Source organism: Hemitrygon akajei, chromosome 5 (genome assembly GCF_048418815.1).
Source record: "Hemitrygon akajei chromosome 5, sHemAka1.3, whole genome shotgun sequence".
In the NCBI taxonomy this organism is placed as follows: domain Eukaryota; kingdom Metazoa; phylum Chordata; class Chondrichthyes; order Myliobatiformes; family Dasyatidae; genus Hemitrygon; species Hemitrygon akajei.
In genome coordinates, this window is record NC_133128.1 from 176,866,976 (window position 1) to 176,888,725 (window position 21,750).

The 21,750-nt window shown below is 41.5% G+C and overlaps 1 protein-coding gene across 8 annotated transcripts in view; it reads left to right on the plus strand.

Annotated features, from left to right (window-relative positions):
* Positions 1–21,750, plus strand: part of LOC140728506 (formin-like protein 2) — a 237,700-nt gene that overhangs the window by 72,336 nt on the left and 143,614 nt on the right. The gene's annotated exons all lie outside the window — the stretch shown is intronic.

The following is a 21,750-nucleotide window of genomic DNA, read 5'->3' on the forward strand; positions in this document are numbered from 1 at the left end:
CCGTAAACTATCCATAAATCATATGGACAGGTCAGTTACTGAGTCATGGATGTTGCGGAATATTGGAATATCAAGCTGAAAGGAAGTGGCGTCAAGTTGAAAACATCTGCCATTGTGCCGACAGTAAATATATTTATTTGCATCAATTCCCAGTTAGCATCTGCATAAGTAAGTCATTTCAAATCATGACATTTTTTTAAAGAAAGAATTATCTGTAGATCAAAGTACACTTTATTTATATTGGAAATTAATCTTCAAATCCACTAAAAAAAAATTACCCACAATTGACAGTTTTTCCATATTCATTGATAGCTACAGAGGTATCAGATGTCTTTTATCTATAATGTTAATCTCTCATTACGAACTTCCTTTCCTGCTGCATTTCATTTTTCCCCGATTGGACTCTTCATTCAGTTTTCTTTTGCATCGTTCTTTTGTTTCTCTCTGAACCCTGGTTGAGGGGGATAAATTATTGATCTCCGTAACAGATGCACACTGTTCTTGCAGCACACTTAGACATTTGCAAGAGGTTGGATATCAAAAAGCTTTGAGCCAAAGGCTGCAGAATTGAATTGGTTAATTACTTCTTCAGGCCCTGGGTTTGGTGGGGTGGGAATTCCTGGAGAGCATGATTATTTGAGTACTCACTGTTAATGTCATCCTCCCTGCCGTTCTTTCTATAAAGACTCCATTCCAGTTTGCCCATCTCCATTGGATCTGCTTCTAGAGCAAAACTTTCGGCATAGGTGTCTAAAATGACTTCCTTTCTCTTTTGTCATGGTGTATCCTGTACCCAAGCTAACTGGGCTTTTAACTGTCTTTCTATTTCCTGTGCTTTCTGGTCCCATTCCCCCTCTCCTAGACAGACCGTGTATAGGGTCCCCTTTGTTCTCACCTCCCGTCCCATCAACCTTCACATTCTCCAGAATTCCTGTAATTTCCAATGGAATCTTCCACCAGCCCCCTTTCAAAATCCTGAGGGGAACATGCCCTCCACAGTTCCCTGAGCTGCTCTTCCACCAGCCACCCCTTCTCTGGCACTATCCCATGCATTTGTGGAGTCTGCAACATCTGTCCTTTTACCTTTGCTCTTTACATCATGGTTAGTGACAACATGGTCCCGTCAACCTTGGAGGAACCAGTCATAGATTGGGTGACTACGTTTCAGAGGTCTCTGTTAAGGGTGATCCTAAGCTTTCAATTGCAAATCACTTTAATTCTCTGCCCTCTCCTCATTCTTCCTTTCCTGTGTTTGATGTGTAACGCTTACGCGACAGGCTGGTATATGTCTAGGGGAAAAATTCTAGCCACTCTCCAACCCTGCCTCCCGTATACACAGGGGCTGTGGAAAACAAGTTAATGCAGCATCGCACACACCATATCAAGCTCACACCAGATACAGTTATAAAAACGTTGAAGATTTTACTAGAACTAAATGAATACTAAAAATACAGTATATATGAAGGAAAAGAAAATAAAGTAAAAGGCGCCAAAACTTATCAGAGTTCAGTCAATCTAGTGCACATCGTTGGAGCTCAACCATCGAACCGTTTGACCACCTTCGCTTCAGCCGTCCTCCACGACCTCGCACCTGGGACCACCCGAAGTGGTCGACCGAGCAGTGCGGCACACATCCACCTTCTTTGGCATCTTCTTCCCCGCTCCCGAAAAGACCGCAAAACCCCAGCTCCCAGACCCACAAGAAAAAATGTTATCCAACCCCATTGGTTAACAAATGAATACAATCCCCGTTATCGTTATCGTTATCGTCATTGGAAAAAATGTTGAATTTCCCCATGGGGATGAATAAAGTATCTATCTATCTAAACCTAAACAGACTGCGAGAAGCTTCGAGAATGCTCTGCCAGACAACACTCTCTCTCCAGTTAGCATAATAGAGAAGCAGTTTTACTTTTAACAAACAAAGTCATTTTGATTAACATACGCAGTACAGATGGAACAATGTTCAAAGTAAATTTATATCCAGGTACATATCTGTCACGATATACAACCCTAACATGATGCGTTTAGAAAGCCAATACCTAACTTAAGTTGAGGACAGCACCTCATCTTCCTTCTGTGTTCATTTGAACTCCTGAAAAATTGAACTTAATATTTGTTAAACGCTGTTATTTTGAAATGTATGGCTCCAATTTGTTTCTCTCCCTTTTTTGTGCTACTTTCTCATCTTTGGTCTGCCCTTGGCCTCACAGACCTTTGATATCTCCCCCCCCCCCCCCCCCCCACCTCATTTCATTTTACATCATGCTTAAAATCATTTTCACTTTTTTCACTTTTATAATAAAGGGTTCTAAACCTGGAGGTTGGAAAGGCTAGGGTTATTCCCACTGGAGCGTAAGAGGCCAAAAGATGACCTTATTGCGGGTTATTAAATTGTGAAGGGCATAGAGTAGATGGTCTTTTTCCAAGGGCAGGAGAGTCTTAATATTAGAGGATGTAGGTTAAAGGGTAACTATTTAAAGGACCTCTAAGTGATAATGGTTTTCCACAGAGTGGTGGCAATTTGGAACAAGCTGCTGAAAGGTAATACAATCACAATGTATTTGGCAGATACATGGATAGGAAAGGAATTGAGGAATATGGACCAAACACGGCAAAGTGTGATTAGTGTAGGTTGACTTCTCCGTTGTCATGGACAAATTGGACCTCAGGGTGTGTTTCATGTTTCAGTGGTGTAATGAGTTAAATCAAACTTTGTCCTGAGCAACTGACATCGAGCATGCAAATAACGTGACTTGCCCAGTTTGACCCACAGCACGGGGACAGGGCACTGATACTGATTCTCTCATCCTGCCAGATGATTTGAAGCCTTCAGCAGACGGAGGCGTTGGTAACGTCTCTCTTGGTGCTTTAAGTTGTCTTTCTGTTGTATCCGTTTTTCTGCTGGACTGAGTTTTATAGCACGTTTGCTGTCCTTGACCTTCATTTGCTTTTCCCATTGGATAGCCAAAGGTGATGGAAATCATGGTGAAATTCATTCTGTACAGAAAGACATGATAACCCCTGTAAGATGAGAAGGCCCTTTTGTTGTCCTCCTTGTATTCTGGATAAGCCATTTTAAGACTTGGGGAAATGTAAGCACATTTAATTATAAGTTGCTTTTTGTTCTTTAAATGTTGAGAACATTTAATGCATACCAAAGTTTGTCGTAGTGTGTCTTGGTGATGGATAGGGTTAGACTTTGACGTTCAGCTGATAATTAAATACTGTTGAATTATGCTCTGTGGGGTTCGGCATGCATCACAACATCAACAACGTCAGACCAGAAGTTCCAGAGCTGCTGTTATTTTATAAGTGGGATGTTTTTACATTCCACATGCAGCAAAAGGCCTTCATTAGAGTAAATGTTGTTAAGAATTCTGCATTGTGTGCACAAAGTACTCGTAGTTTATAAGCAGTCATGTTGTAGAACAAAGGGACCCAAGAGTACAAGGAGTTGATTCCCTGTAAGTGGCTTTGCAGGGAGACAGGGTGGTGAAGGCCATAGAGTAGGGAAGTCTTGCTCTTGTGTTGCAGATGTGCAAGATGTTGGTGAGGCTGCGTTTGGAATATTATGTCCCGTTTTGGTTACCCTGCTGTAGAAAAGATGCCATTAATCTGAAAAGAGTGCAGAGGAGTGTTACAGGATGCTGACAGAACTCAAAGGTTGGAGTTTTGAAGAGACGTGGAGCAGGTTGTGACATTTTTCATTGGAGTGTAGGGGAATGAGGGGTAATTTCCTAGAGGTGTACAAACTTATGAGGTGCATGGATAGGGTGAATGTGTACAGTCTTTTCCCCAGGTTTGGGGAATCGCAATCAAGAGGGCAAAGGTTTAAGGTGAGAGGGGAATAGAACCCGAGGGACAACTTTTTTTTTCTGCAGAGCGTGGTCAGTACATGGAATGAGCTGTCAAAGGAAGTGGTGGAGACAGGCACGCTAACAGCATGTAAAGGGTATTTGGACAAATACATGGTTAGGAAAGGTTCAGTGGGGTAAGGGACAAATGCAGGCTAATAAGACTTGCTTACGTGGGAATCTTTGGAATGCTAACATTAGAAGCAAGACTCAGCCAATCAGATACTCCAGCCTTCTCCAATCCTCCCTTCAGCTCAACACCATCATCCTGTTCTCTCCCGTTATCCCTGAAATTCAAATATATGCAAGGATCTGTCACTAATACATTCAGTGACCCTGTCTCAGTTCTGAGGAAGAGAATTCCAAAGGCTTGCAATTCTGCAAAAGAAGAAATTCCTCCTCACTGTTGTGCATGGGTAAATGTGTGTTCAGAAATTATGCTCCTGGTTTTAGACCTCTTGGCATCCACCCTGTTGATATCCTTCAGTAAAATCATCTCTCATTCTTCAAGTCTCAAATGTCTGTAGCCCATCTGCTCAGTCCCTATTTGCATCATCCCAGCAAACTACCTTCCAGTTGTAAGTATTTTCTTAAAGTTGGAGTCCGAAACTGTACACAGTTGGTCAAATTATCAAAACTTTCCTACTTTTATGCTCCATATCCTTTGTAATAAAGACCAAATTTCTATTATGCCTTCTATTCCCTTGCTAAACTTGCACATTAACAATGTGTTTCATGCCTTAGAGCCCTTGTTTCCACTGTACTGCAAAAATTCATAGTCTCACTACATTTAGGTAATAATTTGCTTCCTCATTTTTCTTACACAGTGGATAACCTCACATTTTCCCACATTACATTCCATTGACCTGCAACAGTATGTTAAGATTTTCCTGAAGTAAAGACTGTGCCAATGTTTAAGGGTGCCAATTCTACCTTGCTGAAATTGCAGAATAACATGTTTACATCTGAAGAGGGATAAGGGGAAAGTGCTTAGGGATTCAGTAACTCTTGGAGAACGGACTAGCAGAAATGTTTCATTGAACTGGTATAACAGAGTAGAAGCTGCTGGTGACCTCCTATGCATTACAATTCTGTGAAATCACTTATCTAAAAAAGTTCTTGTCTTCTACATTTTTTAAGTGTAGGCTTTTGAATGAAGGAAACTTTGTAATATTTTAAAATAGAAGTGCTTCAAACCTAGTTAACTGATCTTCCAGATGTTTAGTTAACAAACTGTTCCATCAATATTTATGGTTTTTAAAAAAAAACTTTAGCTTCACTATTTTTGTTCACTTATTTATTCTCATGATCTAGTTCAGTAACAAGCTATCCCAATCAACCTCAACTATATTCCAAATGTTTCTGTGGGAATCTTCCTAATATTGGGGCAGAGGAGTTGGGAAGGCTCAGTAGCTTTAAATTGCTTGGTATCAACTTGTCGGAGAATTTGGACCGGGATGAGCACATGAGTGCCATCTCAAAGAGGCATGAAAACACCTCTTACTTTCTTAAAAGTTTGCCTAAATTTGCCATGTCACTAAAAGCTTTCACAGACTTCAGTAGGTGCACAGTGGTAAGTATCCTAACTGGATATGGAAACACCAGCGCCTAGGAACAGAATGTGACGGACACAGCCCAGTCCATCAGAGGGGAAGGCCTCCTCAGCATTAAGTGTATTTATATGGAGCATTGGCACAAGAAAGCAGCATCCATCATTAAAGATACCCCCCCCCCCCCCACCATCTGGATCAAGCCCTCTTCTCACTGCTACCATCAGGAAGGAGGTACAGAAGCCTTCGATCCCACACCACCAGGTTCAGGAACAGTTATTAACCTGCAACCATCATGCTCCTGTACCAGTGTAGGTAAGGCATTTGACAAGGCATAGTAAGGCATTTGACAAGGTTCCACATGGTAGGCTTATTCAGAAAGTCAGAAGGCATGGGATCCAGGGAAGTTTGGCCAGGTGGATTCAGAATTGGCTTGCCTGCAGAAGGCAGAGGGTCGTGGTGGAGGGAGTACATTCAGATTGGAGGGTTGTGACTAGTGGTGTCCCACAAGGATCTGTTCTGGGACCTCTACTTCTTGTGATTTTTTTTATTAACGACCTGGATGTGGGGGTAGAAGGGTGGGTTGGCAAGTTTGCAGACGACGCAAAGGTTGGTGGTGTTGTAGATAGTATAGAGGATTGTCGAAGATTGCAGAGAGACATTGATAGGATGTAGAAGTGGGCTGAGAGCTGGCAGATAGAGTTCAACCCTGAGAAGTGTGAGGTGGTACACTTTGGAAGGACAAACTCCAAGGCAGAATACAAAGTAAATGGCAGGATACTTGGTAGTGTGGAGGAGCAGAGGGATCTGGGGGTACATGTCCACAGATCCCTGAAAGTTGCCTCACAGGTAGATAGGGTAGTTAAGAAAGCTTATGGGGTGTTAGCTTTCATAAGCCGAGGGATAGAGTTTAAGAGACGAGATGTAATGATGCAGCTCTATAAAACTCTAGTTAGGCCACACTTGGAGTACTGTGTCCAGTTCTGGTCGCCTCAGTATAGGAAGGATGTGGAAGCATTGGAAAGGGTACAGAGGAGATTTACCAGGATGCTGCCTGGTTTAGAGAGTATGGATTATGATCAGAGATTAAGGGAGCTAGGGCTTTACTCTTTGGGGAGGAGGAGGATGAGAGGACACATGATAGAGGTATACAAGATATTAAGAGGAATAGACAGAGTGGACAGCCAGCTCCTCTTCCCCAGGGCACCATTGCTCAATACAAGAGGACATGGCTTTAAAGTAAGGGGAGGGAAGTTCAAGGGGGATATTAGAGGAAGGTTTTTCACTCAGAGAGTGGTTGGTGCGTGGAATGCACTGCCTGAGTCAGTGGTGGAAGCAGATACACTAGTGAAGATTAAGAGAGTACTAGACAGGTATATGGAGGAATTTAAGGTGGGGGGTTATATGGGAGGCAGAGTTTGAGGGTTGGCACAACATTGTGGGCCATTGTGTAACATTGTTCTATGTTACTTCACCACTAACCTGAACTGATTCGACAACCTACAGACTCACTTTCAAGGACTCATGATCTCAATATCATTTTTATTTGTAGTTTTCCTTCTGCACATTAGTGATTTGTCAGTCTTTGTCTGTTGATGTAAAGTTTTTTGCAAAAAAAAAGCTATTCTCCCTTTCCTGGCAAGAAAATTAATCTCAAGGTAGTTTATCATAACTTTGAAATTACTTTAAACTTTTAATTTAGTGGTGTGTAAAAATGGCTCACCAGACATTTAATATTGGTGATGAGATTTATAATAGAGAGGAAGCTGAAAGAAGATATAGTTGGGTTTGTTCCTGAGAATGGAGATTGTCATTCAACTCTTTCATGAGCTGTAGATCAGTTAGTGAGCATCTCTGAATAGGAAGGAAGCTGTTAATGGAACAATTCCTCTCTACTTCTATGATGATAATGTATTTTTTGCTATTTATTTATTTAAAGGAACTTGACATTCCTGGTATTGTCTGCTCCTATTAGTCCTTAAAGAAAATCTTATTTGCAATGTCTATTCAAAATGTACATCAAAATAAAGCGCATGTCAGATATTCCAAGGGTCAATAATTAATAATTTACTAACAGTGCAATGTGAGGTCACCGCTGCAGTCAACTGTGGAATATTTCATAGGAATGATAAATTAAAGTTTGTTTACTGAATTGTAGTATCTTGTTGATCTTGGCTTTGAAAACCTTTGCACATTGACGAACAACAATTTGTTCCTTGGTTTTGAAAAGCATTGCAATTGTTTGTGGAAATGATTAATCGTATCCTTTTTCCAGAGGGAAATCTCATATTGTGGTCCAACTTGGACACCAATACCATGTCAACAGACCTGACATAAGGTGTTGCAAAACATGAAGAGTGCTTGCAACCCACCAGATCTGCTGCCATATTTCTCTCTGCATGAGCTGTCTAATTTATTCTCACTCATGCATGTCAACCCTTCCCACTCATGCAGGCCATCTGCTACCCTTCTTAATAGCCATGTCTTTTAAAAGCAAATTAGATGCCTGCTTCAAAGAATTACAGACGTGTTTCAATTTGATAATCTCGCTCAATATACAACCATTTTTTCTCTCACAACATTTATTTAGTGGTTAATGTCTTTGCACCATTTTATGCTATAATTATCCCTGACTTTAAAATGCATTTATTATGTTAGTTGGCACTAGTTTATCTCTTATCAATAGCCAGTAAATGTATCCATACAGTCTTTTGTTGCACTTGTCATGTTCAGTGTATCTGCAATTTGGCTTTATCAACAAATTGTTCCCCTCCCCCCACCCCCCAAGCCCCTGGATCATGTTCAGTGTGTAGTACAGGCAGTCCCTGGGTTACATACGAGTTCTGTTCCTGAGTCTGTCTTTAAGTCAGATTAGTACGTAAGTCGGAACAAGTACATCCAGTATTATTTAGTGTCAATTAGTCAAACATTTGTCTTAGTATATAGTATATATTTTACCTTTCTATGCATATAAAACACTTAAGAAACGTATGTTTTCCAATAAATAAACCACTGCGTTGCTTAGTAATAACTGTAGCTTTCATCGGGGCAGAGCCTTTCACATGCTCCATTATTCTCACTTTATCCTTTAAAATTGTTCCAATCGTTGACCGACTGTAGCCGAAAGCTTTTCCAATGACCGATGGCGTTTCACCTCTTTCTGAACGCTTTATTATTTCCACTTTATTTTCAATCGCGATCGCTTCCCGTCAATGGAACAGAAACAACGCGGGCGGCAGGTCCTGAGCTCCACCAGCTCCCGAAGTCCGCTGGGTCCTAACGACCACCGCACTGAATTCCCCGGGTTCGAAAGTCCACTGCACTGAGACAGGCTGAATGGGACAAGTGGGGGCTGTGCTGGGTTTGAGTATTTGATCCTCCACAATATTCCGTGTGGGAATTTAAACTGGAGGCGGCAGTGTTTTTTTTTACGAGGTCGAGTTGCGAGTTCGACATCAATCTGGCATGGATGGTACGGGAGTCACTGAATCGACATCAACCTGGCATGGGAGTGTTCTTTCACTGGATCGAACACGGGAACCTCTGTTCTCCAGCCCCGCGCTGATCTCACTGCGCCACCAGCCGACCAGAACGGGGGGGAGTGGGGGGGGAGGAGTGGGGTCAGGGTGAATCTTGCTAAGAAAAATTTAAGTCAAATACAAAATGACACATTCAACACAGTGTCAACAGCAATGACTTAAATGGCGGACGGCGTTCTCCTTCCTTGGTTCGTAAGTACGAGTTGTCCGTAAGTCGGATGTTCGTAACTCGGGGACTACCTGTAAATTAACTTGTCCTTTGGGTAACCAGTAGCAGTGATTTTCGCAATTTTGTCCAAGTTCTCCCTCATTCCTTGCATTCTAATTGGTTTCAAAGTTCAAAGTAAATTTATTATCAAAGTACATGTATGTCACTTTATACAGTCTGGAGATTCATTTTCTTGCGGGCATACTCAATAGTCCAATAATTATAATAGAATCAATGAAAGGCCGCACTAACAGGGCAAACAAACACTGAGCAAAAGATGACAAAGCTGTGCAAATACAAAAAGAAAGAAAATAAAAGGAAATAGTAATAATAAATAAATAAATATTGAGAATATGAGATGAAGAGTCCTTGAAAGTGAGTTCTAAAGTTGTGAAGTTCAGTGAAATTGTCCCCTTTGATTCAAGAGCCTGATCGTTGAGGGTTAATAGCTGTTCCTGAACCTGGTAGTGTGAGTCCTGAGGCTCCTGGACCTTCTTCCTGATGGCAGCAGTGAGAAGAGAGCATAACCAGAGTGGTGGGGGGTCCTTGATGATGGATGCTGCTTTCCTGCAACAACGCTTCATGTAGATGTGCTGAATGGTGGGGAGGGCTTTACCCGTGACAGACTGGGCCAAATCCACCGCCTTTTGTAGAATTTTCAGTTGCTCCCTGCTGCATGTCTATAGATGCTTGCTTTGATTGTGGAAAAGATTAAACGTTGTTTCATTCTTAGAAATCTGATGAGCTGACAATACTGCATCTACATTAAGGTGACAGTTAGGGGTATAATACAATCCTACAAGGAAAATGCCATAAAATCAGTCGCACTAGTTACATAGCAGACAGATGGGGATGCAGCTATCAGCTTAAAAAAAGGTCTGCCTCACATCGTGTGTAACCTGTTTACTGCAGTATCGATTTTCCCCCTCACCCCAAAGCACTGTAATCACACGGAAGGAGTTAAGGGAAGAAGTACCTCTCCATAAAATGAAAATCAGCTCAGGAGATCAGAGGGAACAGCTGTTGGAGAGACAGCTGGCTTCAGTCCCGGACAGGTGTTGGGCAGCACCATCTGAGTCGAATGCAGAATCAGCATTTAGCACACACCCGGCCTGCGGTATTCCAGAGGTTTGTGGCTCCCTGGGAAGAGAAAAGCTGCCTCATGTCTTCCTTCTCTTACGAAGTTGAATGTGTACCCTCTGTTTAACTTCGTGAAGTTATATTTTAAACTTTATGAATAATTTTTGTTAATTATTTTAAAAAATGACTCTAGTCCTTAATTCTCTTTGGGCATGTGTACTTGTGTGAGGGACATGGTTATTCTGAGTGCAGGTGGACCCTCTGTAATGATTCCAAATCACTACTCAAAACCTTGAGATGGAATAAAATTCACTTTGTGTGTGTGTCAGAGTGAGAGAGAGAGAGAGAGAATACAAGATACAGAAATTATATATTTTTCTTCTTGTTTCTTGATACATTATGGAAAATGAATTAATGATTTTGACCAGCTTCAAAGAGTGCAACCCCCTTCCTCTCACCACCCTGCCCAGTAATGTTGCGATCGCTTTTAGTGGTTACTTCATTGCAACCTCTTTTGAAATTTAGTTTTTCCCTCTTTGGAAAACAGAAATGAGACAATTAAAGTGGTCATGTTGTTCATTGAGTCACGTAAAGATAGATAAAAATTGCCATGCAGTAATACAAAGATAGGAAAATATTCCTCGAGGAATATGCCTCATCTGTCATCAGCAGTTGTGTAGGGGGTCCACAGACCCCTTGCTTAGTGGCAGGGTCCATGGCAGAAAAAAAGTTGGGAACCCTTGGATGATGTTGGTACATCAAGAATGATCATCTCACAGCCTAACCAGAAGTCCTTGCTGGTGCCAGATTTGTGCTCCCTACTAGACACTGCCTTCAAGTCTGGTGACAGAGCAGTTCTCAGAGCAACCAGGAGAAATCTCATCTTGGGCATCAAACAATTCGGGAAGACCTGTCTGATAACGATCCCCAGCATATTTGGCTGGACGTCGTGGGTGTTACAGATTATGCAAGGAGAGGCAGCGTCGACCGTATCAGTGATGTTCCCAACAACTTTAATGCTTGCTTCGAGGCATGCAACACAACACCAGCCACGTAAGCTACTCCCCACTGTCCCCACTTTTCTGTAACAGCAGTGCCTGTGAGAAGGGCTCTGCAGAGAGCCAGTCTCCATAACGCAACCTGGCCAGACAACATCCCAGGCTGAGTACTCAGGGAGCATGCACACCATCCCATTGAAGTCTTCACAAACATCTTCATCACTTCACTCTTCAAGGCTGCTGTCTCCAGATGCTTCATATCAGCCACCACCATCCCTGTACAGAGCTAAACAGCTACTGCCTGGTGGCACTGACTCCAGTGATCATGAAATGCCTTGAATGGCTTACTTATGTAAATAAGCATGATGGTACCTAAGAAGAGTAGGTCCTTCGGGAACCAGATGCTGGTGTATGGAGCTGATGGATAAGAGCATGGTCCTGAAGAGCTTCCAGAAGACTGGAGGGTAGCTAATGTTCCCACATTCAGAATGGGCTGTGGGGACAAGCTGGTCAACTACAGGCTGGTGAACCTTACCTCAGTGGTAGACAGGCTGATAAAGAAGACAGGATTTATGTTCATTTAGAAAGGAAGGAGAAACCAGCAGGTGTCTGTGTGGGAGAGATTATGTTTCACAAATTTGATCATTTTAAGGAGAAAACAAAGAGAATTGACAAAGGCATTCTGGTAGATACTGTTTATGCTACTTCATTAAGGCTTTAGACAAAGTTCTGTGTGGCAGTTTAGTCCACAAGGTTAACCTCCGAGTGATTTGAGACATATTGGCAAACTAGATCAAAAGTTGACTCTGGTTATAAACTCGGAATGATCGTTCACAGGCACAACCCTCCCCACCACCGAGGACCTCTTCAAAAAGCTGTGTCTCAAGAAGGCAGCATCCATCATTAAGTACCCTCACCATCTGGGACATGCCCTCTTCTCATTACCCCCAATGGGGAGAGGTACAGGAAGCTGAACCCCAACAGTCAGAGTTTTAGGAACAGCTTCTTCCCCCTTGCCGTCAGAATTCTGAACAGTCCATGAACCCATGAACACAGTCGCTCTTGCTCCTTCACATTATTTATTTACTTTTTTAAATGTCTTACACTGTAAAGCTGCCACAAAACAACAAATTTTAAAGGCATATATCAGTGATATTAAATCTGATTCCAAAAAAGAAGCGATCTACTACAGGGAACAGTGCTAGGACTTCTGTTGTTTTTAATATGTATAAATAACTAGGATGAGAATGTTGATGGTCTGATGAGTAAGTCTGACAACATAAAAATTAGTGGAATTTGAAGTAGGGACATTATCTGGAATTTTGGGTGGAGTGGTGGCAGATTGAATTCATTCCAGATAAGTATGAGGTAATCCATATTGGGAAACCAAATTTTGGTAGATTACATACAATAGTCATTGGGGTCCTTAGGAGTGTTGATGTACAGATAGGAATTGTAGTGCAAGTCCATAGCTCACTGAAACTAGTGATAAAGTGGTTTGGGTCGAGAAATAGTTTTGGTATGCTTGCTTTCAGAGTATTGAACGTAAGAGTTGAGATGGCGCATCTGGACAGAACATTAGTTAGACTGCATTTGGATTATTGTGCACAACACTGGTCACCAGGAAACGAGAGAAGATGCAGATTCACCAGGATGTTGCCAGGAAAGGAAGGTCTGATTGCAAAGAGAGATTGGATAGACTGGGTTTGTTCACAGTGGAGCAGAGGAGACCAAGGTGTGACCACAAAGAGATTTATGAGATTATGAGGGGCATGGGTAGGATAGATAATCAGAATTGTTAAATTGGGAAGAGTTTAAAAGGAGATGTGAGGGGTAAGGGTTTCAGACAGTGGTGGTTAAGGGAAATAAGTTGCCAGAGAAGATGGTAGAGACAGATACAAAATTGCAATGTTAGAAAGCCATTTGGATAGGTATTGAGAAATAAATGGTATAGAGGGATACAGATCTAATGCAGGCAAATGTAATGCGTGCAGATTGTCATCATGGTCAGTATCGGAAGGGTCCATTACTGTGTTGTATAATTCTGAGATTCGTGTTGGTTAATTCTGGTCTTTTTTTCCCGTTTTTCTCTATCAATCTGGAATATTATTTGTTTCAAGGGACATTTTTAAATGCTTGCTGTGGTTAATTTGGCAAGACGGGGTTTGTTGACAGGAGAGTATGATATTTATTTTTATTGAACCACCTGGTGCCAAATACATCTTAGGTGAGCACCAATACAGCCAGCACGGAACTACTTGTGGCACACAGCCCTAACCTGAGAAGACTGGCCTTCACCCAATTCCACCCCCCATTTTGCCCGAAGTACAAGAACATAAAAGCGAGTGTAGACCACGTGGTTTATTCTGCCAGCTTTGGAATTCATTACAATGAGGGCTGATTGTTTCTCACAAATCCTGTATCCTCAAATATCTTTAATGATTATTGCTGGATGTTGTGCATGTCCTGGGTGAATAAGCTACCTTGGGTGGAACATTCCTAGGCTGTGTTCTCCTTTGGGTGATTTATTTTCTTGTCACAGTCCTGAATGACTGACTCAATATTGAGCCTGTGACCCCTGGTTCTTGACAGTTCTGTCAGGAAAAGCATCATCCCTTTATACGCTTCAATCAAGTCAGTTCTCATTCTTCCAGACTTGAGCGTATAGGTCTAGTCTGTGTAATTTCTGCACATAAGATAAACCTATTGTCCCGGGAATCAACCTGTTGCACTCCCAGCAACCATCCATAAATCCTTTGCTGCCGTTCACCAGTGGTCTCCCATTCCTTTATTATTGGTCACTATCAAGCTTGCTGATTTTAAATCTTGCCCTTAACTGTTTGATGTATTTAGGATGGTGAAGGATATTTACACAGTGTGATCGCAGATATGCACTGACTGACTTAGCTGCTCAGAGCCTTCAATTTGTGTTCCACCATGACGATCTGCTCATTTAGCAATCCACATTAAAATGACCAGTCCTGAAGACGGGTCTTGGCCCAAAACGTCGACTGTTTATTCTTTGCCATGGATGCTGCCTGACCTGCTGAGTTCCTCTAGCATGTTGTGGATTTCCAGCATCTGCAGAGCTTCTCGTGTTTAAAATGACTAGACTCAATTGATGATTTACATAAAGCTACTGGTTTAAGTTTTATTTATATATAAAATACCTTCTAACTAGTGTCCATTAGTAAAAGAGTTCTGAGATCCATATGCCCTCTGGTTTATACGTGACTCCACTTCCCCCAGTGAGGCTGACTCTTAACCAATCTCTGAAATAACCTGGCAAGCCACTGGATTCAGGGTGATCAGTGATGGAAGTAACTGTCAGCCTGGCCCACAATATCAGCATCTTTGTGAATGAATGAAATTAAATCACAAAACAGCAAAATTTCTTTGTCTTTTTCACCTCATGATGTCTACCACTGATAGCAAAGATTGTGATCATTTCCAACCATTACCTTTTGTTATGTTTATTAACGGGTCTTCCTGCTGGTTTACTGACCATTTCCCTTGGGGTACAAGGACAATCATGAGTTCACTTGGAGATGTGAAACCTGAATTCCTGTCCAATATTCCTGTACAAAACAATGTCACTGCTACGCTTCCGCAGTGTAGAGATAAATATAGCATTGCCATTTCTGATTTTAGCGTAGAAACTTATAAATAGGAAAGCATTTAAGACTTTGTACTTTTAGTGTTCATAGCATAAGTGAAGGAAGATACTATTTTGGCATTCTGTAATTTTCCCTGTTACACTTTAATTGCACTTGTTACTGCAACGTTTAAAAGTATTTGCAGTACAGTGCAGAAGTTTTAGGTGCATATATATATATCACTAGGGTGCCTAAGACTTTTGCACAATATTGTAATTTTATGTATTGCACTATACTGCTGCCACACAAAAAGTGTCATATGTGAGTGATGATAAAGCTGAACCTGATATGGGTCTCTATTGTGGGAAGGGAGCAGAAAGAGGGGAATCATGGATGCTTCTCCTCAGTGAGAGTGGGAAAAGGGGAAGAGAGAGGGGAGGGAGTGGGAAGCACCAGAGAGACATTCGGTAAAGATCAGTAAACCAATTGTTCAGATTCACATGACCTTGCCTGATGTCTCAGGGCGAGTGTCTTCATCCACACCACCGTCACTCCGCCCCACCCCAGCCAGCTCTCCTTCCCTGCCTCTGCCTCCTGTCCCACATTCCTTCCACAGCACTCCACCCTCGCCATTCCCAACATCCTTTGTTTCAGCCAGATTTACAAACCTGCTATTAAACTTGGTCTTTTGTCATTAGTGACGCCTGTGTAATCCCTGTCCTCAGAGTGGGCTGCCAGCACATTTTCCTGTTGCCTCTATTTTTCCGGTTACTGTTGGAGAAAATATTTTACCCCAAGCTGAACTTTAGCAATGACGAAAACACAGAATTTCCTTCTCGTCACAAGTATGAAAAAAAAGCAGATACATCCAATCCAAATGTCAGCTATTTAATGAAATACTGTATATACACTCCTGAAAAATAATTTTTTTGTAACACAGTTGTGTACTTTTGATCTTTGAGGTGCCTGAATAAGTAGTGGAGGCAATTGCAGTTGCGTTTAAAAGATATTTAAATAGATAGGTAAGACTTGGCAGGATATGGGCAAATAGGGCTACTTCCAATAGGCACTTTAGGTCAGTGTGGACAAGTTGTGTTGAAGAGCATGTTTCCAGGCTGTATTACTCTATGGGTCCATAAAAATAGATTAATCTTAGAAAATTGTATCTGCATTTGAAGTTGAATGCTTTTAAATCTAAAGCCATTTTGAAACATATAAAATTATGAAAGGGGTAGATAAGATGGAGGCAGGAAAGTTGTTTAGGACTTGGGGACGTAGCCTCAAGATTTGAGGGAGCAGATTTAGTTGGGACGGAGATGAGGAGGAATTGCTTTTCCCAGAGTGGTGAATCTGTGGAATTCTCTGCCCAATGAAGCAGTTGAGGCTGCCTTAGTAAATATATTTAAGACAAGGTTGGATAGATTTTTGCATAGCAGGGGAATTAAGTATTATGAGGAGGTAGGTGGGGAGTCCATGGCCAGATCAGCCATGATCTAATTGAATGATGGATAGCCTACTCCTGCTCCTATTTCTTATTTGCTCATTGTTTAACACTACTAGATATGGTTCAAATCAGCGTTATTATAATTGTCATCATTGTTCAGTCAACACCTCTAATTCTGCTGAGATTTTCCCATTTTTATCAATCTCCACAGAAATGATAAAATTACCCAAGGAAGCCATTCAATGTGTTATGCACTTGCTAATGGTTTAAGCAGATTTTCATTCACTCTCATCACCAACATTCCCAACCCAGCTTTGATCCTGTATCGGATGTGATTTTTCATTTTGTTTTAGTTTGTGGACTTAGCTGATGTGGTTAGTTTTTACTGCCCATTTCCAATTGCCCACTGGTGATGGTCTGCTGCTGCTCATGAAGGTACACCTATAACGATACGTGATTGGAAAATCCGAGATTTGGACCCAGCACGGATGAAAAGTCAGCAATATATTTCCAGTGTTTGACTTTGGGTGGGTGGGGGGGAACCTGCAGCTGATGGTGTTCTTGAATATTCCATCACACTCCTGACTAGATCCTTGTAGATGGTGGCAGCGTTAAGAGGTGATTTGCTTGTCACAGGATTTATAGACTTCATTCAGATCTCAGAGATAAACCAGCATTTTCACATTAATTGGCAGAGTATTTAAATTCCCAATCACATGTAAGCTTTGTGCCTTTTTTAGCACCAGCGTGTATATCGCAGTCCAAGTGTACAAATTAATAATTTCCTTCCTTTTTTTTTAAACTAACTTTTTAGTTTCTGATTGGGAAGTGAACCTGGGTATTTTTTGTGCCTTCCTCGGCTTTTCTCCCACTCACTGTGTTTCAAGAGCAAGGGAGATCTTCACATCCCATTATGGCAGCCAGGGAGGTTCAGTTCTAACTTTTAGATTGTAAAAGCTAATCTTAGTAATGGCAACCACAAAATTACTGTATTGTCATAGAAACCTATCTTGTTTATCAGGGAACAGTATAAAATTGCCATTTTTACCTGTTCTGACCTTTCATATGACTCAACATTTACCCATGCGGTTGGATTTTAACTGGATCTGTTCAGGAGCAGTTGGGATAGATGTTAAATGCTGGCACTTTCAATGATATCTTCAAACCTGGGAACAGTGGCCCAGCAGAGCATTTTATACTCCCCAAGTTCAGCATCTGCAATGTGACTCCAAACAGAATCTGCACAGAGTCTTCGTAACTCCAGCCTCTCTCAGACGACAATGAACATTTTTAGTGATTTTTTTAGTACCTGTTCACAAGTTTATAGTGAACTGTATGCTTCTCGAATTCTGTTATTCCTTCTCATCTCGTAATATCTCTTTAAGAAAATATTCTGAATTGTTTATCTTGAATCTGAAGTGGATGACCTCACACTTCTCCCCTCCCAGTACACCCTGTCCCTCTAGTGCCCAGAATCGCACCCACAAGAACTTTTCTAAGTATTCAGCTGCTCCTTTTTTTTTTGTGAAACTTTCTGCTCTGATCTTCACAACAGCCAGCAAAAATTTTGCCTGTTTTTTTTGTGTGGCTTAAATATTTGAGCTAGTTCATTCCAGGCATGACTTTCCTCCTTGTGAAGGAACTAAGCAAACATTAAAGGCTTTGTCATGACTGGGATTGCAATAATGACCTTGCTGGATGGTTGCAGTCATAAAATAGGTGGGAATCTATTGAACTAGAAAAGCCATGAGGTACAAAAGCAGGTATGTTGCCTAGCGATTGTACTTTTGATCATTATTGGCTCACTTCTCCTAAATTTATGAGATGAGATTTTGATTGGCTATATCAAAGTTCAAAAGGTCAAAGTAGATTGATTATCAAAGTATGTCTATGTCACCATATACAAACCTGAGATTCATTTTCTTGTGGGCATACTCATTAAATCTATAGAATAATAACCATAGCTATGAAAGTCTGCCCAACTGTGACATTCAACCAGAGTGCAGAAGACAACAAATTATACAAATACAAAAAGAAATAAATAATAATGATAAATAAATAAGCAATAAATATCGAGTTCATGAGATGAAGAGTCCTTGAAAGCGAGTCCATTGGTTTCAATGATAGGGCAAGTGAAGTTATACCCAATGGTTCGAGAGCCTGATGGTTGTGGGGTACTAACCATTCCTGAACCTGGTGGTGTGAGTGCTGTGGCTCCTGAACCTTCTCCCTGATGGCAGCAAAGAGAAGAGAGCATGTGGTGGGGATCCCTGGTGATGAATGCTGCTTTCCTGCGACAACATTTCATGTAGATGTGCTCAGTGGTGCTGAGGGCTTTACTTGTGCTGGCCTGGGGCATATCCATGACTCTTTGTAGAATTTTCCATTCAATGGCTGTTTCCATACCAGGCTGTGATGTGTGGTTTGTCTGATATGCTAAAGACAGTGATAGTTTCACAACTACCGTAATATGGTTACTAGCTCAGTAATGAATCTGGTTAAAACAAGTGATCTATCATATTTAATGTTTCAGTGAAAGATTTGAGTATTGAGGGTCTAAGTATACAGTGACTCCTCAGGCCAATTAAAATGTGCTGGAATGTTTACTCTGACATTACATGTGTAGGAGTTGGATAATAATGAAAGCATTGAACTGTTGGAGCTGAACTTATTCTCGGAATTTGGACCTTCCCCACATATTGTTGGAGGTCCTGACACATGGAAAATTTTGCATCAGAGGGTCTTCCTTGTAATTTAGTGACTTATCTAAAGCATTTCCTTGTTCCATAAACATTCAAGTTAAAAAACAATAGTTGTATTTGTTCTTTGGGAGCAAGACATGGCCTGAGTGTCTTCAGATGCTGTTTACTGTTGCATGATTGCTGGTTTGACCATGTTGAGTTCTTGGGACACTGATGATCTTTATTCTTTAGGTATTGCTTTATTCTATAGAATGATGCAGATTTCTGTCAGCAGGCCAAAAGTTTTTGGACGTTTATTGCCTATTCCTTATGTGAATTCAGGCAGTGGTTAAGCACCAACCAATTACTGTGTGTCTGGAGTTGCATTTAGGTCAGTTTTTGTAAAGTGGCAGATTTCCTCCCTCAGTTTTTTTTGATAGATGTATCATCTCCACTGCTGGCAACAGATTCTGAGTTCTTAACTTAATTCCTTGAATTTGGCTTTCTCAGCTGCCGTGATCTTATATCTCCTGGTGAATACTCCAGGCCTCTAGGTAATTGTTCAGTGCCAACTGTTCATGCTCACGGTGCCAAACCCTGTTTGCTAGTGACCAAGTGTAACTAGTGCTACTTCTGCAGTAAAGTTTCATGACATCATCGACACAATTGTGTGTAATTTATCTTCAGCTCCGAGCTCACTGCATTTCAATTTAAGTGCTGACTTCATGCCTAAATAATCCATAATCTTTGATTAATCCATCCTCTGCCTTCAGTAGTGTCATGTGTAAACTGACCTCTGACTACCCATTTTCCAACAGATTAAATAGAAAATAAAAAATAATGCAGTTGCTAGAAGTCTTAAAGCACTAACAGCAAATGCTGGAAAAACACAGTGGGCCAGGCAGCATCTATGAAAGGAGAAAAAATGTGAATGTTTTGGGACAAAGACCTTTCTCTGGATGGTTTGAATATACCTTTCATCCTGGTGAATCCATACTGTGAAAGTTTAGCTAGAATCCATATAGGATCATGGAAGAGACCTTCTGGTAAGTTGAACGGTTGGACTTAATTGTTAGATGTTCTAGGTTAGGGGAACAAGAGGATGATAAAAGAGCAGGCAAAAATCCTTTTGGAGAGAGGAGCAGAACTTTGCTGGCCGTTCCCAGAAAAGAAAAGACAGGTTTTCTATTTTGTTTTCCAGCATTAATGTGAATTTAAATCCCTCAAATTGCTTTGTACCCTACATGCCTCCAGTTCCTCCAGCCTTGCATCTCCACCAATCCTTGGGATCAGTGGTGGGGAAAATGCTAGAGTCGGTTATCAAAGATGTGATAACAGCACATTTGGAAAGAGGTGAAATCATCGGACAAAGTCAGCATGGATTTGTGAAAGGAAAATCATGTCTGATGAACCTTATAGAATTTTTTGAAGATGTAACTAGTAGAGTGGATAGGGGAGAGCCAGTGGATGTGGTATATTTAGATTTTGAAAAGGCTTTTGACAAGGTCCCACACAGGAGATTAGTGTGCAAACTTAAAGCACATGGTATTGGGGGTATGGTATTGATGTGGATAGAGAATTGGTTGGCAGACAGGAAGCAAAGAGTGGGAGTAAACGGGACCTTTTCAGAATGGCAGGCAGTGACTAGTGGGGTACCGCAAGGCTCAGTGCTGGGACCCCAGTTATTTACAATATATATTAATGATTTAGACGAGGGAATTAAATGCAGCATCTCCAAGTTTGCGGATGACATGAAGCTGGGCAGCGGTGTTAGCTGTGAGGAGGATGCTAAGAGGATGCAGGGTGACTTGGATAGGTTAGGTGAGTGGGCAAATTCATGGCAGATGCAATTTAATGTGGATAAATGTGAGGTTATCCACTTTGGTTGCAAGAACAGGAAAACAGATTATTATCTGAATGGTGGCCGATTAGGAAAAGGGGAGGCGCAACGAGACCTGGGTGTTATTGTACACCAGTCATTGAAGGTGGGCATGCAGGTACAGCAGGCGGTGAAAAAGGCAAATGTTATGTTGGCATTCATAGCAAAAGGATTTGAGTACAGGAGCAGGGAGGTTCTACTGCAGTTGTACAAGGCCTTGGTGAGACCGCACCTAGAATATTGTGTGAAGTTTTGGTCCCCTAATCTGAGGAAAGACATTCTTGCCATAGAGGGAGTACAGAGAAGGTTCACCAGATTGATTCCTGGGATGGCAGGACTTTGATATGAAGAAAGACTGGATCGACTAGGCTTATACTCTGTGGAATTTAGAAGATTGAGGGGGGATCTTATTGAAACGTATAAAATTCTAAAGGGATTGGACAGGCTAGATGCAGGAAGATTGTTTCCGATGTTGGGGAAGTCCAGAACGAGGGGTCACAGTTTAAGGATAAAGGGGAAGCCTTTTAGGACCAAGATGAGGAAAAACTTCTTCACACAGAGTGTGGTGAATCTGTGGAATTCTCTGCCACAGGAAACAGTTGAGGCCGGTTCATTGGCTATATTTAAGAGGAAGTTAGATATGGCCCTTGTGGCTAAAGGGATCAGGGGGTATGGAGAGAAAGCAGGTACATGGTTCTGAGTTGGATGATCAGCCATGATCATACTGAATGGCGGTGCAGGCTCAAAGGGCTGAATGGCCTACTCCTGCACCTATTTTCCATGTTTCTATGATGTGATTTCTGAGAAGCCCTCTCTTCTAGACTGCAGCTGAAAACAGGCCTGAGCCATCATGGTTCAGACTTCTCTAGAATTCATTTCCTAAAATGCATTTTCTCTCAAAGTTTTCTTTCACATCTA